Source organism: Schistocerca americana, chromosome 4 (genome assembly GCF_021461395.2).
Source record: "Schistocerca americana isolate TAMUIC-IGC-003095 chromosome 4, iqSchAmer2.1, whole genome shotgun sequence".
Taxonomy (NCBI): domain Eukaryota; kingdom Metazoa; phylum Arthropoda; class Insecta; order Orthoptera; family Acrididae; genus Schistocerca; species Schistocerca americana.
The window spans coordinates 66,996,239-67,019,053 of NC_060122.1; the positions used below are offsets into that span (position 1 = coordinate 66,996,239).

Below are 22,815 nucleotides of genomic sequence, written 5' to 3' on the forward strand. Positions count from 1 at the left end.
GCTTCAACACCCACATTTGATGACTGTTGATGACCGGAAACGTGTTGTTTGGTAGGTCGAGTCCTGTTTCAAATCGTGTCGAGCGAATAGACGTGAACGGGTCCGGAGATAACCTCATGAATCCATAGACCCTGCATGTCAGCAGGGGACTTTTAAAGCTGGTGGAGGCTCTGCAATGGAGTGGGACGTGTGCAATTGGAGTGATATGGGGCCCCTGATACGTCTAGATACGACTCTGACAGGTGACACGTATGTAAGCATCCTGTCTGATCACCTGCACTCATGTCCGTCAATTTGAGCAGGACAATGCGACACCTCACACGTCCAGAATTGTTACAGAGTGGCTCCAGGAACACACTTCTTAGTTTAAACACTTCCGCTGGCCGCCAAACTCCATAGACATGAACAATATTGAGCATATCTCGGAAGCGTTCCGACGAGCTGCTTGGAAGAGATCTCCACCTCTCCCCCCCCCCCCCCCTCCCCGCGCCCCGTCACCCCGGCGTGCTCTACGAACAGACCTGCAGGATTCATGGTGTGAATGTTCCCTCCAGCACTACTTCAGACATTAGTCGAGTCCATGCCTTGTTGTGCTGCGACACTTGTGCGCGCTGCAGGGGTCCTACACGATGTTAGGTAGGTGTACTAGCTTCTTCGGTGCATACGAGAACTTAATGCCCAGACAGCAGCAGCGGCCACAGTAGACAGTAGAGTCCTCCGCGGCGAGTCGCCGCCGCAGTGCGCCACCGCCGGCCCTATCGACGGCACACACGGCAAGTGGCCGCGGACGGACACGGGAACAGCGACCCCGGCTGATTAAGTGGCCGCGCGCTGCCCTCTGCCCGCCTCTTTGCTGTTGTAGGAGGCCGGCCTAGCTCGCTCACCGCGGGCGCCACCGGCCAAATTGTGTTTTTTGCTACTGTCCTCTGCCTAATGGACTTCCCCAGTAGTCCAGACACGTTGCTCTGGCCGTCATTATGAATCGGCTAAAAGCCATTAAAAAATTTAAAAAAATGATGTAAGATACATTCAGGTGGAGGCCGCTTGCCATATGGGCTAGGGGTGGGAAAAACCGACTGGTTAAAACCGATACCGATATTTTAGTTCTGAATAACCGGTATTTTTCGGTATTTGTTTGGTCTCGGTTCTAATATCTTTTTTTAAATTTTTTACTAATAACCAATTTAAAAAAAGAACAGAGACATCAATCAGCCAGAGCAGCAGTACTACAATTTTTCGTTATTAAATAAATCTTTTTTTTAAAAAAAAGAAAGTCATTTTTACAATATCCTGCGGTATGTGTGGAACCTATCGGAGTAATGAACCTACTTTAACTGTAAAATACGCAACAACATCGCTGTCTTGAAATTCTCCAACATAGAATCGTAAGGTGGGAAACTGCAATAATCCAACTATACAGGGTGAGTCACTAACTATTGCCACCAAGAACAAATCCGAAAGTATGATAGGAGCTGGAAAGTTTGTGGGACAAAAGTTGCATGGGACAACGGGGGCTTTAATATGACGTTGGTTGTTTGTTGCTAGGTGGGGTCGCTTCAGAGATATGAAGGTCAACATTTATCTATTTTTTTTTTTTTTAATGAAATGCTATAATTTGGTACTCATTTTCTGATAGCGGCCATCGAGACGAATCCACTGCTGCTGCGGTCGCAGGCTCGAATCCTGCCTCGGACATGCATGAGTGTGATGTCCTTACATTAGTTAGGTTTAAGTAGTTCTAAGTTCTAGGGGACTGATGACCTCAGATGTTAAGTCCCATAGTGCTTAGAGCCATTTGAACCATTTTTTTTATATTCTGCCGATAAGCTCAACTTCAGATTCAGAGGCATGACACATTTATTAATTTGATTTCATTTACTGACGAGGCCACATTCACGAGCCATGGAAATGTTAATTTGCATAACATGCCTTTTTGGGCAACTGAAAATCCATGTTCGCTGCGGCAAGTTGCACACCAAAAACCGTGGTAGGTGAATGTATGGTGTGGGATTTTGGAGGACAGAATTATAGGCCCCTATTTCATCGAAGAAAATCTTAACGGTTGGAAGTACACCACATTCCTGCAAAAAACATTAGGTCTTTTATTGGAAGAAACACCTTTAGGAACAAGGAACAGAATGTGGTATCAACACGATGGGTGTCCGCCATATTTTTCGCTGATGACTAGAAATGAGCTGCAAAGACAACTCCCAGATCGTTGGATTAGACGCGAAGGAGATGTATTATGACCGTCTCGTTCGCCAGACTTGACGCCTCTGGAGTTTTTCTTGTGGGGATTCGTAAAAGATATTGTTTATAAAGAGGTTCCAACTACAACTGAAGATATGCGAGAGAGAATTGTCACAGCATATGCTTCGATAAGTGCCGATGTGATAAGGAACACCACTCAATCCATGATAAGAAGATTGCAGCACTGCATTGATACCAATGGTCATCACATCGAAGACCTTCTGTAAATGGACGTTCATGCCGCCTTTGAGACCTTCGTAGACCTTCAAAGATCTTACTGTTACACATCATTGGATTCGTCTCGATAGCAGCTATCAGAAAATAAGTACCAAACTATAGCATTCCATTTTAGAAAAACCAAGTTAACCTTCATATCTCTGAAGCGACCCCACCTAGCAACAAAAAACCAACGACATATTAAGGCCCCCGCTGCCACATGCAACTTTTGTCCCACAAACTTTTCAGCTTTTATCATACTTTCGGAGTTACTCTTGGTGGCAATAGTTAGTGACTCACCCTATATAACTAACGTTCAGTCAAAGGAATATATCAGTGTATTGAAGGGAACTACGTTCTTCTTCGGATAAAAATGCAAATGAAACAAACCGCTTACTTATTCTATTAAACAATTGCAAAGCATTAGCATCAACATTCTATGAAAAACAATGTTAACTGCTAACGACAACTAGCAAGATAGGCAAGCGGAGGGATGACTACCATATCCCAGCTGCACATTAAATCATTGATCCAAAGATTAATTTAGAAACTCCAATGGTCGACTGAATACCACATCAAAAGATACTGAGGCCTGAACCGGGTTTAACGGAGTATGCTTCCTATTGTAACGGGACACCATCCTCTATTATCACATTTCCTCAACAGTAGTTGTCGATACCAGTATTATTTTTCGAATTTTGGACAGGTCAATATTATCTCAGTTATTTTTCTGAAAACTTTCATATAATTTTATACGTAGTATGCCATATTTCAAGATAAAATTAATGGCAAGGAATGACTTTATAAAATATTTTAGTTTCGATGTTACAATCGACGATTTATAGATTTCGTAATTTTGAGAGGAAAAAGCAAGAGGTCGCACTGCCGCTGCTCGTTTCTTTGGGAAGAAGGCTGGCAGGTAATATGAAGTGCTCGAAATCTGAGCAGAGTATTGACTCAGTGAGTTAGAAATTGCGACTGGGTCCGCTAAGGTAACTTGCGCGACAGTAGGCCCAGAGATCGGGGAGAAACTAGACGTGGCGGATAACCGTTGAATTCGACTCCAAACTACAGATGAGGCAGTGAAGGTGTTCAAGGAGCTGATAAAGAAGTCCCAGCTTGCCTTCTTGCTATCGCAGATGATGTTACGGCATAGCGCACGAACTGCTTATACCGGATACAGTTGGCCAATGTAGGATGGTGGCGGAAAACGTCTCCGCTCGCATATTGCGTCACGGCACGTCTCGTTCCACCAAGGAACCGGGAGGCGTCGGGGCAAAGGAGAGGTACGAGGTACTGAACGTTCCGCGGCTGTAAGAATAACTTCCGTAACATGAGTGACCTGGTCGTCGATGGTAGGAAATGTTGCTAGAGAGGAGAAAAGTGTCCGATCGGCTTGGGAAAAGTTCCAGCGTCTTGGGCGCATAGATGGCAGTTGTGGCTGTAATCTAAGGACACACGGAAAATGGTCACTCGAGTGTGTATCAGCAAGAGCGAACCATTCAAATTGCCGAGCTAGGTTATTTTATTTAGCGTATGGCTATACATGCAACATTAATATATCAAGTGTTAGACATTAAAATCTTATAACAATCATGAATACAATTTATGTTTATATTGGTCAGTTAAAAGGTTATATCGAGGTTTGAGATCCATTCTAGCGCCGATGGGGATGCCTCCAGGAAGTCGGACCAGTTCCCTGCATATGCTCGCAAGGAGCATTCACCATGGATGTGTTGGATCGTCTGTCTAGGGGCACCGCAGTCGCATTCTGGTGACATCGCTCTTCCCCATTTGTGTAGTGAATCCGCACACCTGACATGTCCAGTACGTATTCGATTTAATGCGGACCATGTTTTCCGTGTTAGTTCCATTCCAGAGATGTTGCGGTTATAGCTCTCAAACCAGGTCTGTAGTTGGTCATTTGTCTTTTGGTTCCAATCTAGTCTCCATTGTTTCATGTGGTCATAGTTATTATTTTGAAGCTGCTCAGCTGTGCGTATGGGTGGCTTTCTTGATTTCAATCGAGTGTGTCGCAGTTGTGAGAATTCTTCTTTAATTGGTAGTTCTGGTTTTGTCTCAATCTTTCTGAATTCGTGCAGTAGGGCCGCTTTTCTACGCAGGTCCGGGGGCAGGATATTACATAGCACCGGTAACCAGTACGTGGGCGTTGATTTAACAGTTCCAGAAATCAACCTCATTGTGTTATTTAACTGCCTGTCAATAAGTTTGGTGTGACAGCTATTAATCCAGACTGGAGCGCAGTACTCAGCCACAGAGAACACTAAGGCGATAGATGAGGTGCGTAATGTTTTTGCGTTAGCTCCCCAAGTAGTACCGCTAAGTTTTTAAATGATGTTATTCCGTGTTCCAATTTTTGCAGTGGTGTTCTCCAGATGTTTTCGGTAAGAAAGAGTGCGATCCAATGTTATACCTAAGTACTTTGGAAACTTATTATGTTTGAGGTTGGTGTTTCCGAGTTTTATGTTAATAATTTCATTTGCCATTTTGTTATTAAGATGGAATGTAGATACTTCAGTTTTGTTAGGGTTTGGCTTGAGTCTCCATTTCTTGAAATAATTGTATAGTATTTCAACGTCATTATTAAGGACTTCCTCTGTATTGAAGAGATACTTGTCTCTGGTAGCCAGTGCTATGTCATCCGCATAGCAAAATTTTCTTGACTTTGTGTTTGGGAGATCTGCTATATAAAGGTTAAACAGAAGAGGGGCCAATACGGAGCCTTGCGGAAGCCCGTTGTTAATAAGTTTTGTTTTGCTTGTCTTTCCGTTTACGGTGACCTGGAAGGTTCTGTTACTCAGCATATTATGTATTAAGGATGTTAAAATCTGGCAAGGAATCACTCTTAAGAGTTTGTAAATTATTCCATCTCTCCAAACAGTATCATATGCAGATGTTAAGTCTAGAAATACAGCACTTGTTTTCAATTTCTGTTGAAAGCCAGCCTCTATGTAGGATGTTAATGCCAGAACTTGGTCACAGCAACTACGGCCAGGTCTGAAGCCTGCCTGTTCTATAGGTAAGTTCTCCATAATAATGCCGCTAATTCGATTATGGACAAGTCGTTCGAGAAGTTTGTATGTACAGCTAAGAAGTGCTATTGGTCTGTAGCTTAGCGGTTGGTCTGCTGGTTTCCCTGGTTTCAGCAAAGCTATTATTCTTGCCTTTTTGAGTTCTCTAGGGAGATGGTTTGTAGTCAAAATGTTCGAAAAGAAATTTGCCAGCCATTTGACTACGTTCTTTCCAGCGTAGGTTAGAAATTCTGGATGTATGTTGTCAAAACCTGGGGCTTTGCCCGGTTTCATATCCTTGAGGGCAGTAATGACATCATCCTCAGTGAATGGTCTGGAAAGCTCTGATATATTTGGAGTATTCTTTTTTAGTGTTCTGAGTTCGCGCTTAATCATCCTGGTATGTTGTTTGTCTCTCGGAGCTCTTGACATTTCGACAATGTTATTTGCAATTTTCTCTGGTGTTATGGTTGGATTTTTCTGGGCTGGTCTTGTCGTACCTCCGACTTTACGTAACAAATTCCATGCCTTCCTACTTGAGTGAGTGAAATTCATTCTTTCAGTTGCTTCAGTCCATCGTTGTCTTCTTGCGGAATCTAGATTGTGGAGGAGGTCATCAGCTATTTCTTGGTCACCACTACTAGTAAAATCCTCATATAGCTGATGGCATTTTGCATCCCATCCTGGGATGTATTCTTTTCGAAACCCCCTAGGGATGTGTTTTTTAGCTGTGGCAATTATAGCTTTCCTGAAACGATCGTAGCGTTTAGGTAGTGACGGTATAAACCGGATGCATTTATCAAGGTCCGCTGAATACTTCTCCCAGTCAGGTTTTTGGAAATTCCATCTAGGTCGAGGGAAGGACCGTATCAGGGGTACAGTGACACCGATGTCTAAAATAACAGGCCTATGCTGGCTGTGTGGGAAATCTGTGGCAACCCTTCTATGTATAGGCACTGGTTTTCCCTCGTTATCGGTAGTTACAAAGCAGAGGTCCGGATTGTAGTCCCTGCGCCAGGCGGCCGAGTGGAATGTGCCCCTCTCCTTGGCATCGAATATAAGATGTAGATTGTTCTCGTCGGCCCATTCCACCAGCGCTTCTCCGTGTTCATTACTTTGGGTGTATCGCCACATTTCATGATGGCTATTAAAATCACCGGCATATATCGTTGGGTGTTCATGTGCGGGTAGTACAATACTTGGCCAGATTTGGTTTGGTGGTTTGTAGACATTTATAAGTCTTATGTTGTCTACTTTTATATCAACAACATGGGTGTTGTTTTCTGTGCTTGTGGACAGCAGGTGTGCATGTTCAGTATCGGATCGGGCATATGTGGCGGTGCCATAGGCGTGATGATATGTTGCGCCTATTTGTTGGAAGCCTTGAATACGTCCTCTTCTTTGTAAGTCTTCCTGCGAGTCGGTATGTGTTTCCTGAAGGAGTACCACATCGATGCTATTGTCCAATAGAAACTTTGAAAGATATTCAGATTTGAATCGACTAATTCCCTCAATATTGAGCTGGCAGATCCGGACTGATGGTCCCAATCTTCTAGTCGGATGGTTCCCAAAGGAATCGTTCGTTTGGTCGCTTCGTTGCATGTTTGAATTACCAGGAGATCCCAAAGGATAGTCTGGTAGCCAAGTTTGTAGACTATTTAGCCGCGATGTAATCACGTTGCCCGGGGTGCACCACGTGGAGGCTAGTCTACTACGCACCCCGCCGAGCTAGGTGAACAATATAGACCGAAAGGTTCAGATGAGAGAAGGTTGACGTGGAGGCAGACAAAAATGTAGGTTCCAAAGTGTTGAGGCAAAGAAGATCCGACTGGTGGAAGACGTCACTTAATAGGGAGCCTCTCGGACAAGGTGGGTGTAGAAGTCCCCAACCAGCAAATAGGGGGGTGGGAGCTGACGAAGGAATGAAGGAGATCGGCTCTTGTCATTGGCGTGGATGATGGAATATATGTGTTACAAAGAGAGAAGGTGTATCCAGAAAGGGAAAAACGTACAGCAAAAGGTTGGAAGGAACTGTTTAAGGGGATTGGGTGATAATGGATAGTATCTGGAGAAGAACCCTAAGGCCCCCATGTGGCAGAGCGCCATCAACAGAGGGGAGATCAAATCGGACAGATTGAAAATGAGAGAAGGCAAAGCGATCGTGGGGATGTAGCTTTGTTTCCTGAAGACAGAAGACGACTGGGGAGTAGGATCGTAAGAGCATCGACAGTTCATCCCGACTGGGGCGAATTCTGCGGACATTCCAATGGATAACTGACATAGGGTGGACCTCGGTTGCCGTGAACTCAAGGACCGCTGAGAGCCGACAGTCGACGGCGTGGAACAGCATTCAGCCAAAGACAGAAGATCCTGATCCATAGGCTGCTTGGGGGCAGCTCCTGCCGCCAGTGATCGGCTGGTTGATCGGCCGCCAGCGGTGCTTCTCGGCGACACGGTAGACGGCAAAGAACGGCTACTGCTGGGTGGCGCTGTAGAAGAGACATGCCGAGGGGGAGAAGGAGAGAAACTTTGTTTCTTATGCACTTTCTTGCAAGCAGGCCGTTGAGATGAAGGAGGACTCGATGGTTGTGAGGTCTGGGTAGATAAAAAATCTTTTCCAGTAGGCTTTTTTTTTTAAGTCCGGGCGTCCGATTTCGATTTTAGGGCCAGTGATTTAGCAGGAGCCGATGAAGGTTGAGCGAATGATAGTGGGGAGGTTAAACGGGCGATTTCTGGCTGGCCGATCTGACGACCGTGGCGCTATAGGTGAGATCGCAAGTGTATGTGGCTCTATCCTTAGTATGTCGAGGAGAGGGCATAATGGCCTTTCTACTGGCGAATAACTTAAGAGCAGCAAAGGTAGACATATTTTCCTTCACTCAGATTTCCTGAATAATTCGTTCATCTTTAAAAATAGGGCAATCTCTAGAGGAAGCATACAGTTGATGCAACGATGGAGGTGAACAAGCACACTCATGGGTATTTCTGCCACATATAACGCATTTGGCAGCGTTGGAACACGACTGGCTGGTATGATTAAACTGATGACACCGATAGCAACGCGTAGGATTGAGGAACTGAAATGATCTCGTATCCCACTTCAATGTTCGATGGAAGTTGAACTCTGTCAGATTTCAAGAAGAGAGTGCGGGTCGGTAACAATCCCTTGTCAACCCTTTTCATTACGTGATGTATGGCCGTTATGCCCTGGTCAGACAGGTAATTTTGAATGTCCTCATTTGATAATCCATCGAGTGATCGGGTAAAAACCACCCCGCGCGATAAGTTTAGCATACGCTGCGCTTCCACCTGGACAGGAAAGGTGCGTAGCAGTGTAGTTCGAAGCAATTATTGTGCCTGGAGGGCACTGTCGGTTTCTAACAACACGGTACCATTTCATAACCGGGAACAAGACTTTGCAGGGTCTGCAATTGCATCGTCACGTTTCTGAATAATGAACGGGTTGACTGTGGAGAACTCTTGACCTTCGTAAGACTGAGAAACAGCTAGGAACTCGGCACTGATGGAAGAACTGTACGTGGCTGAGACTCATCTAGCTGTCTCTTGTGGGCAGAAGTTGTAGAAGGAGAGGAAATCATTGCGGAAATATCCTCCATCATTACCGGCGTCTCTGATGGGGCGCTCCTTCCTAGTGGGGGCCCTCTCTGAGAGCACTCCTGTCTTAGGTGATTGTCCACACCTCACGTCACATCTCCCGAGAAACGGACGTAGGGACCAATCGGCACGTTAGGAAGATACCAGCTCGGGTAATCACCCCTCCCTGGGCCTGGCCTTTACCAGGGGTACGTACATGTCCTACTTGTCTACCCTTTACACCGGCACCGGCTACACATGGGAACGCGTGTGTCGGCCTTCAGACACACACAGGGAGAAAAGAAAAAGAAAGAGAGGAACAAAGAAAAAGACAGAAGAGATCTCAAACGATGTAGCGGAGAAGAAAGTAAAGAGAAGAATCAAGGAAAAGAGAAGCACAAAGAAAGAACAGAGACTTTCGAGTAGAGAGAGAAAATAAGAGAAACCACGTCTTACAGTCACAAGCGTCCGTCTCCGGACGTAGGCAGAAAACATACTCCCAAAGAGAGGGAGACGGGGAAGGGAAGGGGCGGGGGGAGAGGGAGGATTGGGGATGGGGAGGGATGTGGAAAGGGAGGGTATGCAGCCTGGAAAGGAGGGAGAGCTGCACTAGCTCGGGGTTCCGTGCTCACCATGCACGTATCCACAAAGAGTTGTGGACCTTAGAGTTGTGCACCTTAGAGAAGTGTATGGGACTCGCTCGTTGCCATCTGTGAACTATGATTAGCGATCGGGTTGAGATCAGGTGTCTGTCTTTTATATGCAGTGCAAAGCACGCTAACTCACACTGTCTGCTACCGACGATTAATCATATTGCTATCCCGGAGTCGTGCCAGTTGGTAACTCAAGTAGTCTTTCCTTTGCGCTGTGACTTTCCACCCACTGTAGAAATAACACGTCTGGTCAGAATGACGTAAAATTGCATCGGAATATTATCGGAGAAGGGAGAAAAGGCAGAAGAAAAATAAATAGTTACAAAATGAAGCAACAGATGGCGCTGTAAACATAATTTAATAGTGGTCGACTACAAATGACAAATGAATCATACAGTAACGCCCAAGGTGTACGTTTGGTGTTAAACGAGCTGTACTACTCAATGCGCCTGGGTGTACAGGTTTGAGACTGTCAGTTATTTAAGCCCTTCAACCACGACAAGATAATATTACATCGGATGGGAAAAATCGCTTTTTAACTGTCCTGATACGGAAAACCGCATAAAAATCATCAATCAAAATCAAATCTCGTTATTAATTTCCGTGTGACTTGCGCAAAACGTGTTCAGTATCTGTCTTCTGCAACAAATTCAAATCGAGAAATAGCATGTTCCACAACCGATCAAAGTGTTTCCGGGGACACGTTCAAAATGTGTTGCGCTATGCGTGACTTCAATGCAGCTAAGTTTGCAATCAGGACACTGAACACATCTTTCAGATAGCCCCACAGCCACAAGTCACACGGATTAAGATCAGGTGATCGGGACGGCCAGGCTGTAGGGAAATGGCGGCTTGTAATTCTAGTATTTCCGAAATGGCGCTTCGGAAGCTGCTTAACCTGGATTTGCGATGTGCGAAGGTGCGCCATCTTGGATAAAAATGATTCCATCCACACATCCACGCTGTTGGAGAGCTGGAATGATGTGGTTGCGCAAAAAAAGACACCCATAGGGCTTACCAGTGACCGATAACAGGACCGGAAAAAATATGGCCCTATGATAAATGATGCCGTAAACCCGCGCCACACAGTGCCCTTTTCAGGATGAAGTGGTATTGCTTGATTTGCCTGTGAATTTTCCGTTGCCCATATTCGACAATGCTATGTATTGACATATCCCTTTAGATGGAAGTGGGCTTCGTCTCTCCACAAAATCTTCCACGGCCAATCATTGCCCACTTCCATCAGAGCAAGAAATTCTAAAGCAAAGGTGTCTCTTGCTGGCTGGTCAACATGAAGCAACTCGCACACATGGGTAATCCTGAATGGATAGCTCTCGGGTGTGTCCAATGTTCAAGCAATTCTCTGTCCACTACATGTTTGAACACCACCACTCGTCGTCTCCTGCATTGCTCTGGCGACTGCTTCCACTGACGTCGAATCAATTCCTTTCCTCCCTCTACCAGGTTGCTCACCAAAAGAACCCGTATTTTGCCAGCCGTTGTAGCCGAGCGGTTCTAGGCGCTTCAGTCTGGAACCGCGTGACCGCTGCGGTCGCAGGTTCGAATCCTGCCCCGGGCATGGATGTGTGTGATGTCCTTAGGTTATTTAGGTTTAAGTAGTTCTACGTTCTAGGGGACTGATGACCTCAGATGTTAAGTCCCATAGTGCTCAGAGCCATTTGAACCATTGAACCCGTCTTTTCGAATTTCAGAATCATTTTCTCCAGATCCACAACAGTCATCGGACCAACGCCTTTTTTCAAGCCCTTTAGTGTCCGGACCTTCTGCTGTAATACAGCTTTACAAGCAGAGTGCGATCCTGCATTGAGACAATACATCGCAGACGCGAAAGGAGGAAAAGCCGTTTTTTTTCCTTTATTGTGATTTTTATCACCTTACACAAGGCGGGCTGTCAGCAGCTGAGTACGCCGCTCTTCAGCCTTGAGGTTTACAATAAGTAATACATAGAGGGGGAACAGAGAATACAATCAAAACGGCGGGCAAAACAATGTAGACGCTAAAACACAAAAAAACATGGAGCCGTTCACGCTGGACGAGAAAACACACTGACACTAGTTGACACGGCGCACAAAACATGGATGATGGCGACGGTACACGTGAACAGTGGCGGCGTGACGGCGAACAAACACTAAACACAAACGAAGGCACACACACGAGACACTGATGGCGATGACCTCCGGCGCGCAAATGTTCACTGTGCGTGTGCGAGTCTGGGGACCTGCCAAGAGAGGGGGAGGAGGAAGGGGAGTGGGAGAGCGAGAGGGGAGAGCAGAGATGCCACGGGCAGGGAAGATGGGGGAGGGAGGAAGGGGGAGGGGAAGCCCAGGGGAAGAGGGGTTGAGGGAGGGGACGGGGGAAAAGGAAAGAGAAGGGAAGGGAAGAGAAGGGAGGGAGGGTGCCTAAAGGAAAGGACACCGGAAGTTGGGGGTGGGGCAGGGTCAAAGTTGATAGGAGGGGTAGATGGAGGGGAGGAGGACATCATCAGGGAGGGGGAGCTGGTGGAAGCCACCTTGGGAGAGGGTAAGGAGGGTTGAGAGATGGAGACCGGGTGGGACGTGGGAATACAGGTGCGGCAGCAGGTGGGGGTGGGAGAGGATTGGGGAGACTAGCGGGTGAGGAGGATCGAGCTTATGGGAGGTGTACAGGATCCATATCCTTTCAAGGAAAAGGAGGAGGTGGGGGAAGGGGATGAGATCATACAGGATCCGCGTGGGGGAGAGGAGACGGATGCGATAGGCGAGGTGGAGAGCATGGCGTTCAAGGATTTGGAGGGATTTATAAAAGGTAGGGGGGGCGGAGATCCAAGCATAACAAGCATAACAAAGGATAGGGCAGATGAGGAAAAGCCGTGTACCCGGCGTGTTTATATCTACTTCAGTGGGTCGTGTGCATGACACGTGTTTTCATTTACGTATTCTGACACACAGATGGCCATCTATTGATCGATTTTCACACTATTTTTTTCTTCTGCCATACGTTTTTCCCCTTCTCCGATAATGTTCCGTTGCAATTTGACGTCATTCTGGCCAGTGGTGTTATTTCTACATAGTTTTGGAAGTTTAAATTTAATTATAATCAGCCTGTTGTTCGTTTACTTATTTTTCACCCTACATCTCTTATGTTTCTTCTTCCGTTCTTCCGCCCATCTCGTAATTCTTCGAGAATGCTTCTCAGTAAATAAGTTGTTAAGTGTGTTTCGAGCCTATGCGCTATCTGAATGATTTGAATGATTAGCTATGCCAGTTCCTTTACATTTTCCTGCGTTTCTGTTAGCCTTTTGTTACTGTCCTTCATCGATGCGGCTAAGTCCGTCTTTTGAGACTATTGTCATTCATTCTATGTAAGTGACGATAAATTTATAATTCCAGTTTCCTGACTGCATCTGTGATTTTTTTTCTCTAACTTGTTACATTTCTTTCATTTCTTGTTGTACACATTCCATTTTTACGTTTTGGTTCTACGAGTTTCGTCAGACTCTTTCTTTTTTATCGATGTTTTTCATTTGCGACCTGTCACCAGTTATCATACTTCAGATGCATGAAGCACTTCTTCCCTCATGACTGTATTACAGTTTCGTAGTTTTACGTCTTCTGACAGAAATCTTTCACTGTATTTGTTGCAAGTGGAACCTGTACACTCTATACAGTTGTGCAATTACTTGTTTGTGAGATTTCGAAATTTATCTCTGCCGGTTCAATAATCTGACATAAATATTTGAATTTGTACACTTTTGAGATTTTCCTGAACCTGATGATTGATTATTTAATCCTGGTCCGATTCCTTCCACATAGCTCATCTCCTAGAACGAGTCGACTTTTTACCGCTGTTTCATGTATTTCTTTAGACTGAATTGTTTCTCTTCTTTATTATAGAGGACTGCAATTCATCAGCAAATGTTCGGCAATGAAGATGAACTTTGTTTTGGAGACATCTTCCAATAATTATACACTTCTATACAATTCACCACTTTCTAATAGGCAGTTTACGAACTATGATTAGAATCGTGGCAATATCGGTCTATAGCTTAGCAGATTTTCGAAAAACAATTCTTTCTTGAGCTCCACCATGAGTCTGGGGATTAGAGATGCGTGAAAATCTCTCTCTTATGAATCTGGTGTTCTTGGAGGAAGCTCGACATGACGGCAATGGGAAGAGGTAGTGTGTGAGAAATGCTGCGAAAGTCACGGTAGACTCAATGTCATAGGGAGAGTACATTATTAAGTGGAAAAATACAAATCAAGTACATCAGTGCTTGAACTAGAAGGAAAATGAAATATGGCTCTATCAGAACACTGTTTTAACCGAAAACGAATTCATTTTTTAGTCGGTATGTTAACAGACGGACTTGATTGGGCGTAGTCCAGTTACCTAAAAGTGCGAAATGCATGAAATTAACTTATGTAATCTCTAACGTAACACTTCTTCATGCTTTTTTTCTTCCTGAGACACTGAGGAAAGATCACAAGCTGTCAAACTTCGATTCAGTGTGATTATTTCAGAATTATCCGCAGAGGTGGACGAGAGCAAGGAATAATTTGAATTTATTACGTTGAAAATATCGAGACTGGTGAAGCACGGTTAACTCTTTTACGGTGGTAAATTATCAGTGCAGCGAACGGTGATCAACCACGAGAAGTTTTGTTGGTGGGAGAAGCCATTTAAAGACGATTGAAATGGAAATCAGCCTTCTATTGAAACAGCTGATTGTCATAGAGACGCAACTGACTGTTCAGCCCAGATGGATTACTAAATTTTGCTGTTTCTAAGTAACCGAGGAAAGTTTCAAGGCCGGCCGCGGTGGCCGTGCGGTTCTAGCGCTGCAGTCCGGAACCGCGGGGCTGCTACGGTCGCAGGTTCGAATCCTTCCTCGGGCATGGTTGTGTGTGATGTCCTTAGGTTAGTTAGGTTTAAGTAGTTCTAAGTTCTAGGGGACTGATGACCTAAGATGTTAAGTTCCATAGTGCTCAGAGCCATTTGAACCAAAGTTTCAAGGTGGACTACCTTAGCAGTACAGATACGTTTATCAATGATTGACTTCTCGTCGCTGAGGTACACAGTCATGTAAAATTTTATAAGGGACATATATTTGCCTTTGACTGTAAACATATTTATTCATAAAATCCACTATTGCAATTTCGGCTTTTTGTCCATTATCAAGTGTAGTACTGTGAAAAATGTTTCAGCATTTGCCAAAACTTCAACAAATACTTGATGTGTGTATATGTCATTATCACCTCCATACGCTGAGTACCTCGCATTGTTGCAATTTTTCACATAAATTTATATATCGTCTACTCCTTATGTTTGTATCGTTACGTCCACGTTTTGAGAATTTGGCGTTATATTGACAAATAACCATATCAGATACTTTCTATTTTGTCATGTGATGAAATACAATTTCAGCGTACTGCGCTTGGTAATGGTAACACGGGCAGAATTACGTAAGTGGATTTTATGACTAAATATTAGAAAGCACTCCGTCTTCAGCCCACAAGCGGCCCATCGGGACCATCCGACCGCCGTATCATCCTCAGCTGAGGATGCGGATAGGAGGGGCGTGTGGTCAGCACACCGCTCTCCCGGTCGTTATGATGGTTTTCTTTGACCGGAGCCGCTACTATTCGGTCGAGTAGCTCCTCAAGTGGCATCACGAGGCTGAGTGCACCCCGTAAAATGGCAACAGTGCATGGCGGCTGGATGGTCACCCATCCAAGTTCCGGCCACGCCCAACAGGGCTTAACTTCGGTGATCTCATGGGAACCGGTGTATCCACTGTGGCAAGACCGTTGCCTATGACTAAATATTAGCAGAATAGAAATGCGGAAAACACGGGTCCAAAAACAATTTATTGGACAGACCAAAGCGAGACAATAATACAATCTCGAAAAGAACAACCCACTCGAGCCCAACTGCGGATCGTCATAAGTTCAAAGTAACAATTAATAATAATAATAATAATAATAATAATAATAATAATAGAAAAGACCCCACTCATCACGGGGAGCGAACATAATAAACAGTTCTGCAATACCAAGAGGTTTGTCGGCCATACTAAGTCCATTGAGAAGAGATCAGCCAGCTAGAAGAGGCGTCTGGCCGTGGCTATCGGGCCGGTAGCTCTGTATCCTTCCAAGAGGTGCGTCAAACTACCTTTTGCTGGCAGAACGCCGCCTTATAAAACCCATTGGTGGAGGTATCTGCCTGGCGTATCAAAGTAGTTTCTGGGCTAGTTACTACCTCTGGTGAAGCTGTTCTGCAGGCTCTATGAACAGGTAACGGTCCCTGTCCGCCGTTGGTGGAGACCTGGTGTTGTGTTGTGGCCGCCGGTAAATATTTGTGTTGATAACACAGACGACATAGCTTTTTCTGGCGAATATACGGCCTGTGATGCAGGCACCCCGTGTTGGTTGGACGTGAAGTGGGTTGCCGATGCAACAGTCGCTATGGTGTATGAAGTGGGCGGCCACAGCAATGACATCCTCTAAAAAACAGTTGATTCCTCTTCAGCACCTACAGAGGAAGAAAAAAACATTGATCGTCCTTAGTTTTAGAGATGAAGCGGCGGTAACACGCACATATGCAAGCACAGACACAGATACACATGCAGCATGATCAGCAGCAAATTTGGTAAGCGTTTTATAAGCACTTAAACATGTAATATCTATTAAAATGGCGTACACAAATCAGAATAAGAAAAACCAAACCTTGTCGTTTATTGTCATCTGTTATGCACTCATTATCTAATGAAAAGCATAACACTAATAAGAATATAGAAAGAAAAATAACAATGCCCTGAGGTATCGTTACCTAGGTATGATAAAAAGATGAGATTCTATTGGCACCAATTTCTCCTTATCTGCTTTTTAAAATCTATCTGTTTTCTAAAATCCCTCTATTTTCAAAAGTTTTACACAGAATAATATAAAAGCAACGTTTTTATTTCCATTACAGACCAAACTGTTAAAAATTAGGAAGAAAGAAATAAGTTGACTCGCGAAAACAACGATATTCCAAGTGAACTGTCAAAGAAAATATTCGATACCAAAAAGTAAGCCTGTCGATACTTTTTCCGTGTCCCTACACGTAGTGGGTATAGCTGTTTCCATTAAATTCTTCTGAGCTGTTGAACGTGGCATGTTCCAGAACGGACCTCCAGTAACTTCGCGTGAACTTCCTCGGCCCTGCAGTGGGCTACGCACATACACAAGTGGTACTGTCGTTTGCAGAGAAGAACAGGTGTCCACGTTACGAGAGTTTTGCAAACTCCAGCGCAACTCTTCCGGTCCTCTCCGTCCAGCGGCCGACCGGCAACCGTCACGTTTCCCTGTGCGGCGTCTCGGCGCCGGCGGCCGACTTTCGCTTTCTCTGTCTTGCTGGCCCTCCTAATGTTGCAGCCATTAGGCCCACCTCGTCCGGCATCTTACAGCTTTCTCTTACACGACACGAACCTGCTTAGGGAACTCGATTTTCGGGAACCGGATCCATTTCAAGCCTGACTGTGCCTCGTGTACCAGGCAAGTCGTTTTAGAATTACTACATTTTGCAGCTCCCGGCTGAGAATAATGGGGTAGCGCCGCACTTCAGACACTGGACTCGCATTCTTGAGGATGGGGGTTCGATTCTGCTTTCCGCCACCTTCGTCTAGGTTTTCCACGGCTTCCCTGAAGCATTTAAAGGGGACCTTCATGAAATTGACCGAAAACGTCAATTTTCAATTTATTCTTTTATTTATTAGTAGAACTCATGGACAATAATTCCCAAAGTTTCAATGATGAAACCGATTCCGAAGTGAAAAATAAATCTATGACGCGACCGACCCACGATGCCCACTTTTTGAAGCAACACAGGCGCAGGGGGCTAACAACTCTTCATTCACAAGGAGAGGGTTCCAAATTGTTGTTGTCAAGCACTCTTACAGGTTTCTGGCCGATGCTAAATTTCTAAAAAGTGTGTTCATGGCAAAACCAAGAATCTAAATGAGTCCCTAAATTCACTCTTATGGAAACGATGTCATAAAACAACAGTTTCATCTGCTACAGTTGCCATAACTGCAACTTATGATGTAGTGATTGTATTTAATTACGGGGATATAGAGAGAATGAATGTATTAGACGGAATGGACTCTAAGATAAGAAATTTGACCGAAGACTTCTTGAGATAATTAGATTTACAGCCCCTCTTTGCAGCTGGAAAGTCAGCTGAAGACTTGGTGAAGGAAAGAAGGCAGAAAACAAGGAACCAGAAGTGAAGCCTTGAAAGAAAGGAGGACCCAAGTACAAATCTGGGACGTTCTGAACAGGTGACGTAAGAAAAAGGCTTGGTTGAACTTCAAAATGCATTTCCTGAATTTATGTTTTTTGAAGATTATGCACCTTCTTCTCAGAACGTAAGAAGGTTTGACTTCCGAAATTTTGCACAGTTATTTCTATAAACACAATAAACTTGTCACGAGAGTAAATTTTGAAATTCTGAGTGTAAGCTGAGATATGGGGCAAAGTGCTTGAAATTTTTCATTAATTTTATGTTACACTTACAGAATTACAATAAAAAATTATTAACATTCTCCTATCCTATACATTCAAAAATCTTCATGGAAAGAGCGTAGGTAATGCAAAGATATTATACTGAGAAAATGTAGTAGATATCTGTTGAAAAGTTCCTGAGAAAGAGGTACATACATTATATTTTGAAAACAAAATTTTTAAATTTAAAAAAAAAAAGTTAAATACGTATAATACAAGGAACTTAACAGTAAATGTGTTACTTTCATGTAAAGTATGTTAAAAATTTCATTACTGTATCTTCAAAGTTGTGAATGTGGAGCATCTTTTAAATAGTGTATGTTTTCCACGAACGCACCCCCTTAAGGCAAATATTGGGCAGATTCCTTCGGAAGTGTGTGTCACAATCCCAGCGCAAGAAGAGGTGTGTTTTGTCTCTAATGATCTCCTTTACTACCTAATACTGAACTCTGATCTTTTTCCTTTCTTTTTGTTTAGTGGAAGTATAGAAGTGGCAGGTCTGTAAAACAAAGAAACGCTTGCCATCTGGTCTATTTCCTCCGGTACCATATTTACGATATTTATAACGCGGTAGCACCCGTCTGCCGGTTGAAAACAAATAATTACTCATGCCACAGGATGTGCCTGTGTGGATAGCTGCAATAACTGAATGAAATATGGTCCTAGTTTAATGTAATTCGCCGAGTCCTCTGAAAGGATAACCGCAGAAATTAATTGAAACAGAAATGCTCTGCGTCAAAGGGCTGCGGTTCGATCCTACTTGCAGCAATATTTTGATCGTTGATTGGTTCCAGAACTGTGAAATGAGTGGTGGTGGCATGGTAGCAACACAGAACCTGTTTTATTGCTTGGGTATGCAGGAGAGTTTACACACACAAACAAATTCTGATTAAAAACTTCATATAATCTTAATGCTTTTCAATGCACTAGCTTAACGATAAAAATGCTCAGAACTACAGTCTGGGAAATAACGGAGGAACAATGCATTGTTTACTTTCCTGTTGAAATATGGGTTGCTGTGGTGGCAGTGATCTCAGAGCGACACGAAGCCAGCATCGGAAGCAGAGACTCAGTCTCCATGGAGACGGCTGCACGACATGTCTGGCCTCAAACTGTATGCGTGGAGAGAGCTCTTGTTACACCTCTTAAACCCGTGGCCTTTCTTCGGCGGTCATTTTGACGGAGCCTGCTGCACTGGTTCGTCCCAGTAGGACGACTCAAGAATTTATCCTTGAAAAGTTCTCTAGAATGATCGATTTTGCACGAGGCCAGAGACTAACAATGTCCCTGACTTTATCGCCTGCCATTGTACAACATCCTTCGAACAGGCGACCGTAAGCCATATGCACTATGCTGCTCTTCTTCCCCCCCTCCCATGGACAGTTTTAAAAGAAGATATCTATATATATACCTAATAGTCTCAATATCACACGCCCAGCTCTGTGGTGACGAATCAAAGTATTCGTATCAGCACAAGATGTATCCATACAAGAAAATATGGCTTTCCCTCACAATACAGCGTCATTTATTTTTGTCTTCTTTACTCTATAGGAAATGTAGGTCAGATTAGTAAATGTAGTTTCGTAGTGTTTTCTATAGTGCTAAAGTAGTCCCAGTAAATGCAAACAACAGTCTCCCACAAACTACTAATTGACCTATGGTCGAGTTAAGCTCAACTAATTACCAATATCAAGCTGCATTAAAATTGAAACCTTTATTTCTTCCGATACAAGTGAAAAAATAGCCGCCACTATCATTTTGTTTGACTCAATTAGTTAGTTAGTCACTTACGTGTTTCTTTAATCATCTGTACGATTATTTTGTCAAAATGATGTGGAACGAATCAGTTTACAGGATATATTATTACTTTTAGTCCTTCTCATGCAAGTACACTTTTCTAATTGGTACCAGTTTATAAATAAAAATTCATAAATGGAATAGAAGGAGTTGTCCAGAAGAAATGATTTTAGGTAGGATTTAAAACTTGCTTCACTACCTATCAGACATTTTATGTTGTGGGGCAAATGATCAAAAAGTTTTATTGCCGCATGTTCAACGCCCGTCTGAGCCACTGACAGGTGCAATAGTGGGTAATAAAGGTCATTTTTCCATGTAGTGTTGTAAGTACGTATATCACTGTTTTTCTCAAATTGTGATGGATTATATATGACGAATTGCATTAGCGAAAATATGTATTGTGATGGCGCAGTAAAAATGCGTAGCTCATTGAAGAGGTACCTACACGACGTCCTATGGGTGAACACTACTGCTCGCTTTTATGCAATCACTACTTTCTTTCTAAGTGATTTCGTACGACATTGCTGAAAGGAAATATGCAAAATATGTCAGAAGGTTGATACGTTTGTTTCCAAGATTCATAATTATACGAAGAGCGAAAGTAGCTCAATTAAATTGTTTGAGAAGCTCAGTAATATGCTTCTTCCAGTTCAAGTTTTCATCAATACGTACACCCAAAAATTTGGGGCATTTTACCCTAGTTACTGATTCCTGCTCATAAGCTGAATGTAGTCTTTTTTTCAGAATTTAGGGAGAGTCCATTTTCAGAGATCCACTTAATTATTATTTGTAAAATACCATATACGAACTCTTCTGCTGCTTTCTGTCTAATGGGGTTTATTATACGACTAATACCATCTGCAAAAATTACCAATTTTGCATGTTGAATGTTACGTGGAGGATCATTCACACATATAGGGAATAGGAATGGACCTCAAATTGAACCCTGTGGTACGCCCTCTGTGATTTCCGACGGGGTCAGAATTAATCACACAATACCTTGCACTCTGTTTGTTAAGTACAGTTGAAACCACCTGTTAATAAAACCATCACTTATATAAAACTTGAGTTTTTCTAAGAGAGTATATGATCTACACTATCAAACGCCTTGGAAAGATCACAAAAAAATACCAACTGGCGATGTACTGTTATTTGAGGCTTGAACTACTTCATTACTGATTAGGGTAAAACCACGATGTGCCCATCAAGCACGAACTCCTTAACAACCAAGTTTTCGGTCACTGGCACATGGTTTAAAAACAAAAACCACGATTCACGATAGCGACACTCACGGCACGCTTGCTCTCATAAGTCATCGCACCTTAGTACCAGTCTCTCTGGATTTGCTCAAAACGTTGGCGTTTTAGTGTCGTCCCAACCTGTTACAGCACCGTGTCGATGGTCACACATTACCCAAGCACGACGCGCGACCCAACTTCACAGTTTTGCTCCCGCCAGTAATTTGTCTCCTACCTTCCAAACCACACAAAAGTTCTCCAGTATATTTTTCCGGGTAGGACTCCGGGAAGAAAGGATGCTGCAGAGTAATGGCTCAGCCACAGCGTAGGCGATTGTTTCCAGAATTAGTCTTCAACCCACAGTGGAGTGTGCTTTTTTATGAAACATGGTGGTTTGGAGAGTAGGAGAGAGGTTCTGGCAGAAGTAAAGCAGTGACGGCGTGTCCTTAGTCGGGCATGGATAGCTCAGCCGGTAAGCTGCGATATCTTAGGTCCGAATCCCGGTCAGGCACACAGTTTTAATCTGGCAGGAATTTTCGTAACAGCGCACATTCCGCAGCAGATTAAAAATCCTGTTGGCACTTGCTCCCCGACGGTTTTGCCTTCCCAAACTTATTCAAACATCCACATATGCGAATGGGCGTTCGAAGACGGTGTGCTGCTTTAACCACACAATAACGTCAGCTACAGTGTCAGGATTCCAACAAGGTCAGGCGTCAAATTAGAATTTAGACAAAATAAGAACTTTCACACCCTCTGCTGCAGAGAGGATATTGTATATTATATCACTATTTCAAGGAACAGAAGGAAAGGAGGCATTATTTCCTTACTGGATTTCTATATCTTTCCTTCCACATTGCTCCGTTCTTACATGTTTTTGCCTTATCTCTTGTACCTTAATTTTTAAATACTTTTTAAATTTTCAATTGTGGATCGTTTATTGAAGGTTTACTTTTATGAATGGTGTTAATTTGCACTGCGAAACGGAATTAAAGGATCACTGTTCCGAAACCCTGTAATTATTTCCCATTGCGACCTGTAAGTTTGATATTTGGCTCAAAGCTGCCTATAATCTTTCTCTGTAATAGTTCAAATGCCTGGCGCCCTGTGACTTCAGCCTAGGGCTCGTTGACGCTTGAAACAACAAGACGACACAAGCGTAAAAAGGGCCAGAGCTCAGAAGTTCATGTGCGTTGTTGAATTGGAACCAAATCTCACCACAGTTCTACCCAACGCCATCGTGGACATGTCAGACGATGTGAATATCTCACGCACAGTTTAGTCCTTCTTTTGACACCCTGTGATTTAGACTGCAACCGCGGCACTCAGCGTTGAAATCACGCTGTTTTCTTGTGTGTAGCCGAGGAGAACGCCACTCAGAATCTGCCTCAGGGAATGGCATACAGGGCGCCAGTGAAATCACTCCTTCCCTTCTGGCGCTGATTCCCACACGTTTTGTGGTCGAAATCAACAGCTCGCAGTGCGATGAGCA

At 43.8% G+C, this 22,815-nt stretch overlaps 1 pseudogene; it reads right to left on the bottom strand.

Annotated features, from left to right (window-relative positions):
• Window positions 1–15,440: 15,440 nt before the first annotated feature.
• On the bottom strand, window positions 15,441–15,557 carry LOC124614682 (annotated as a pseudogene).
• Window positions 15,558–22,815: the final 7,258 nt, after the last annotated feature.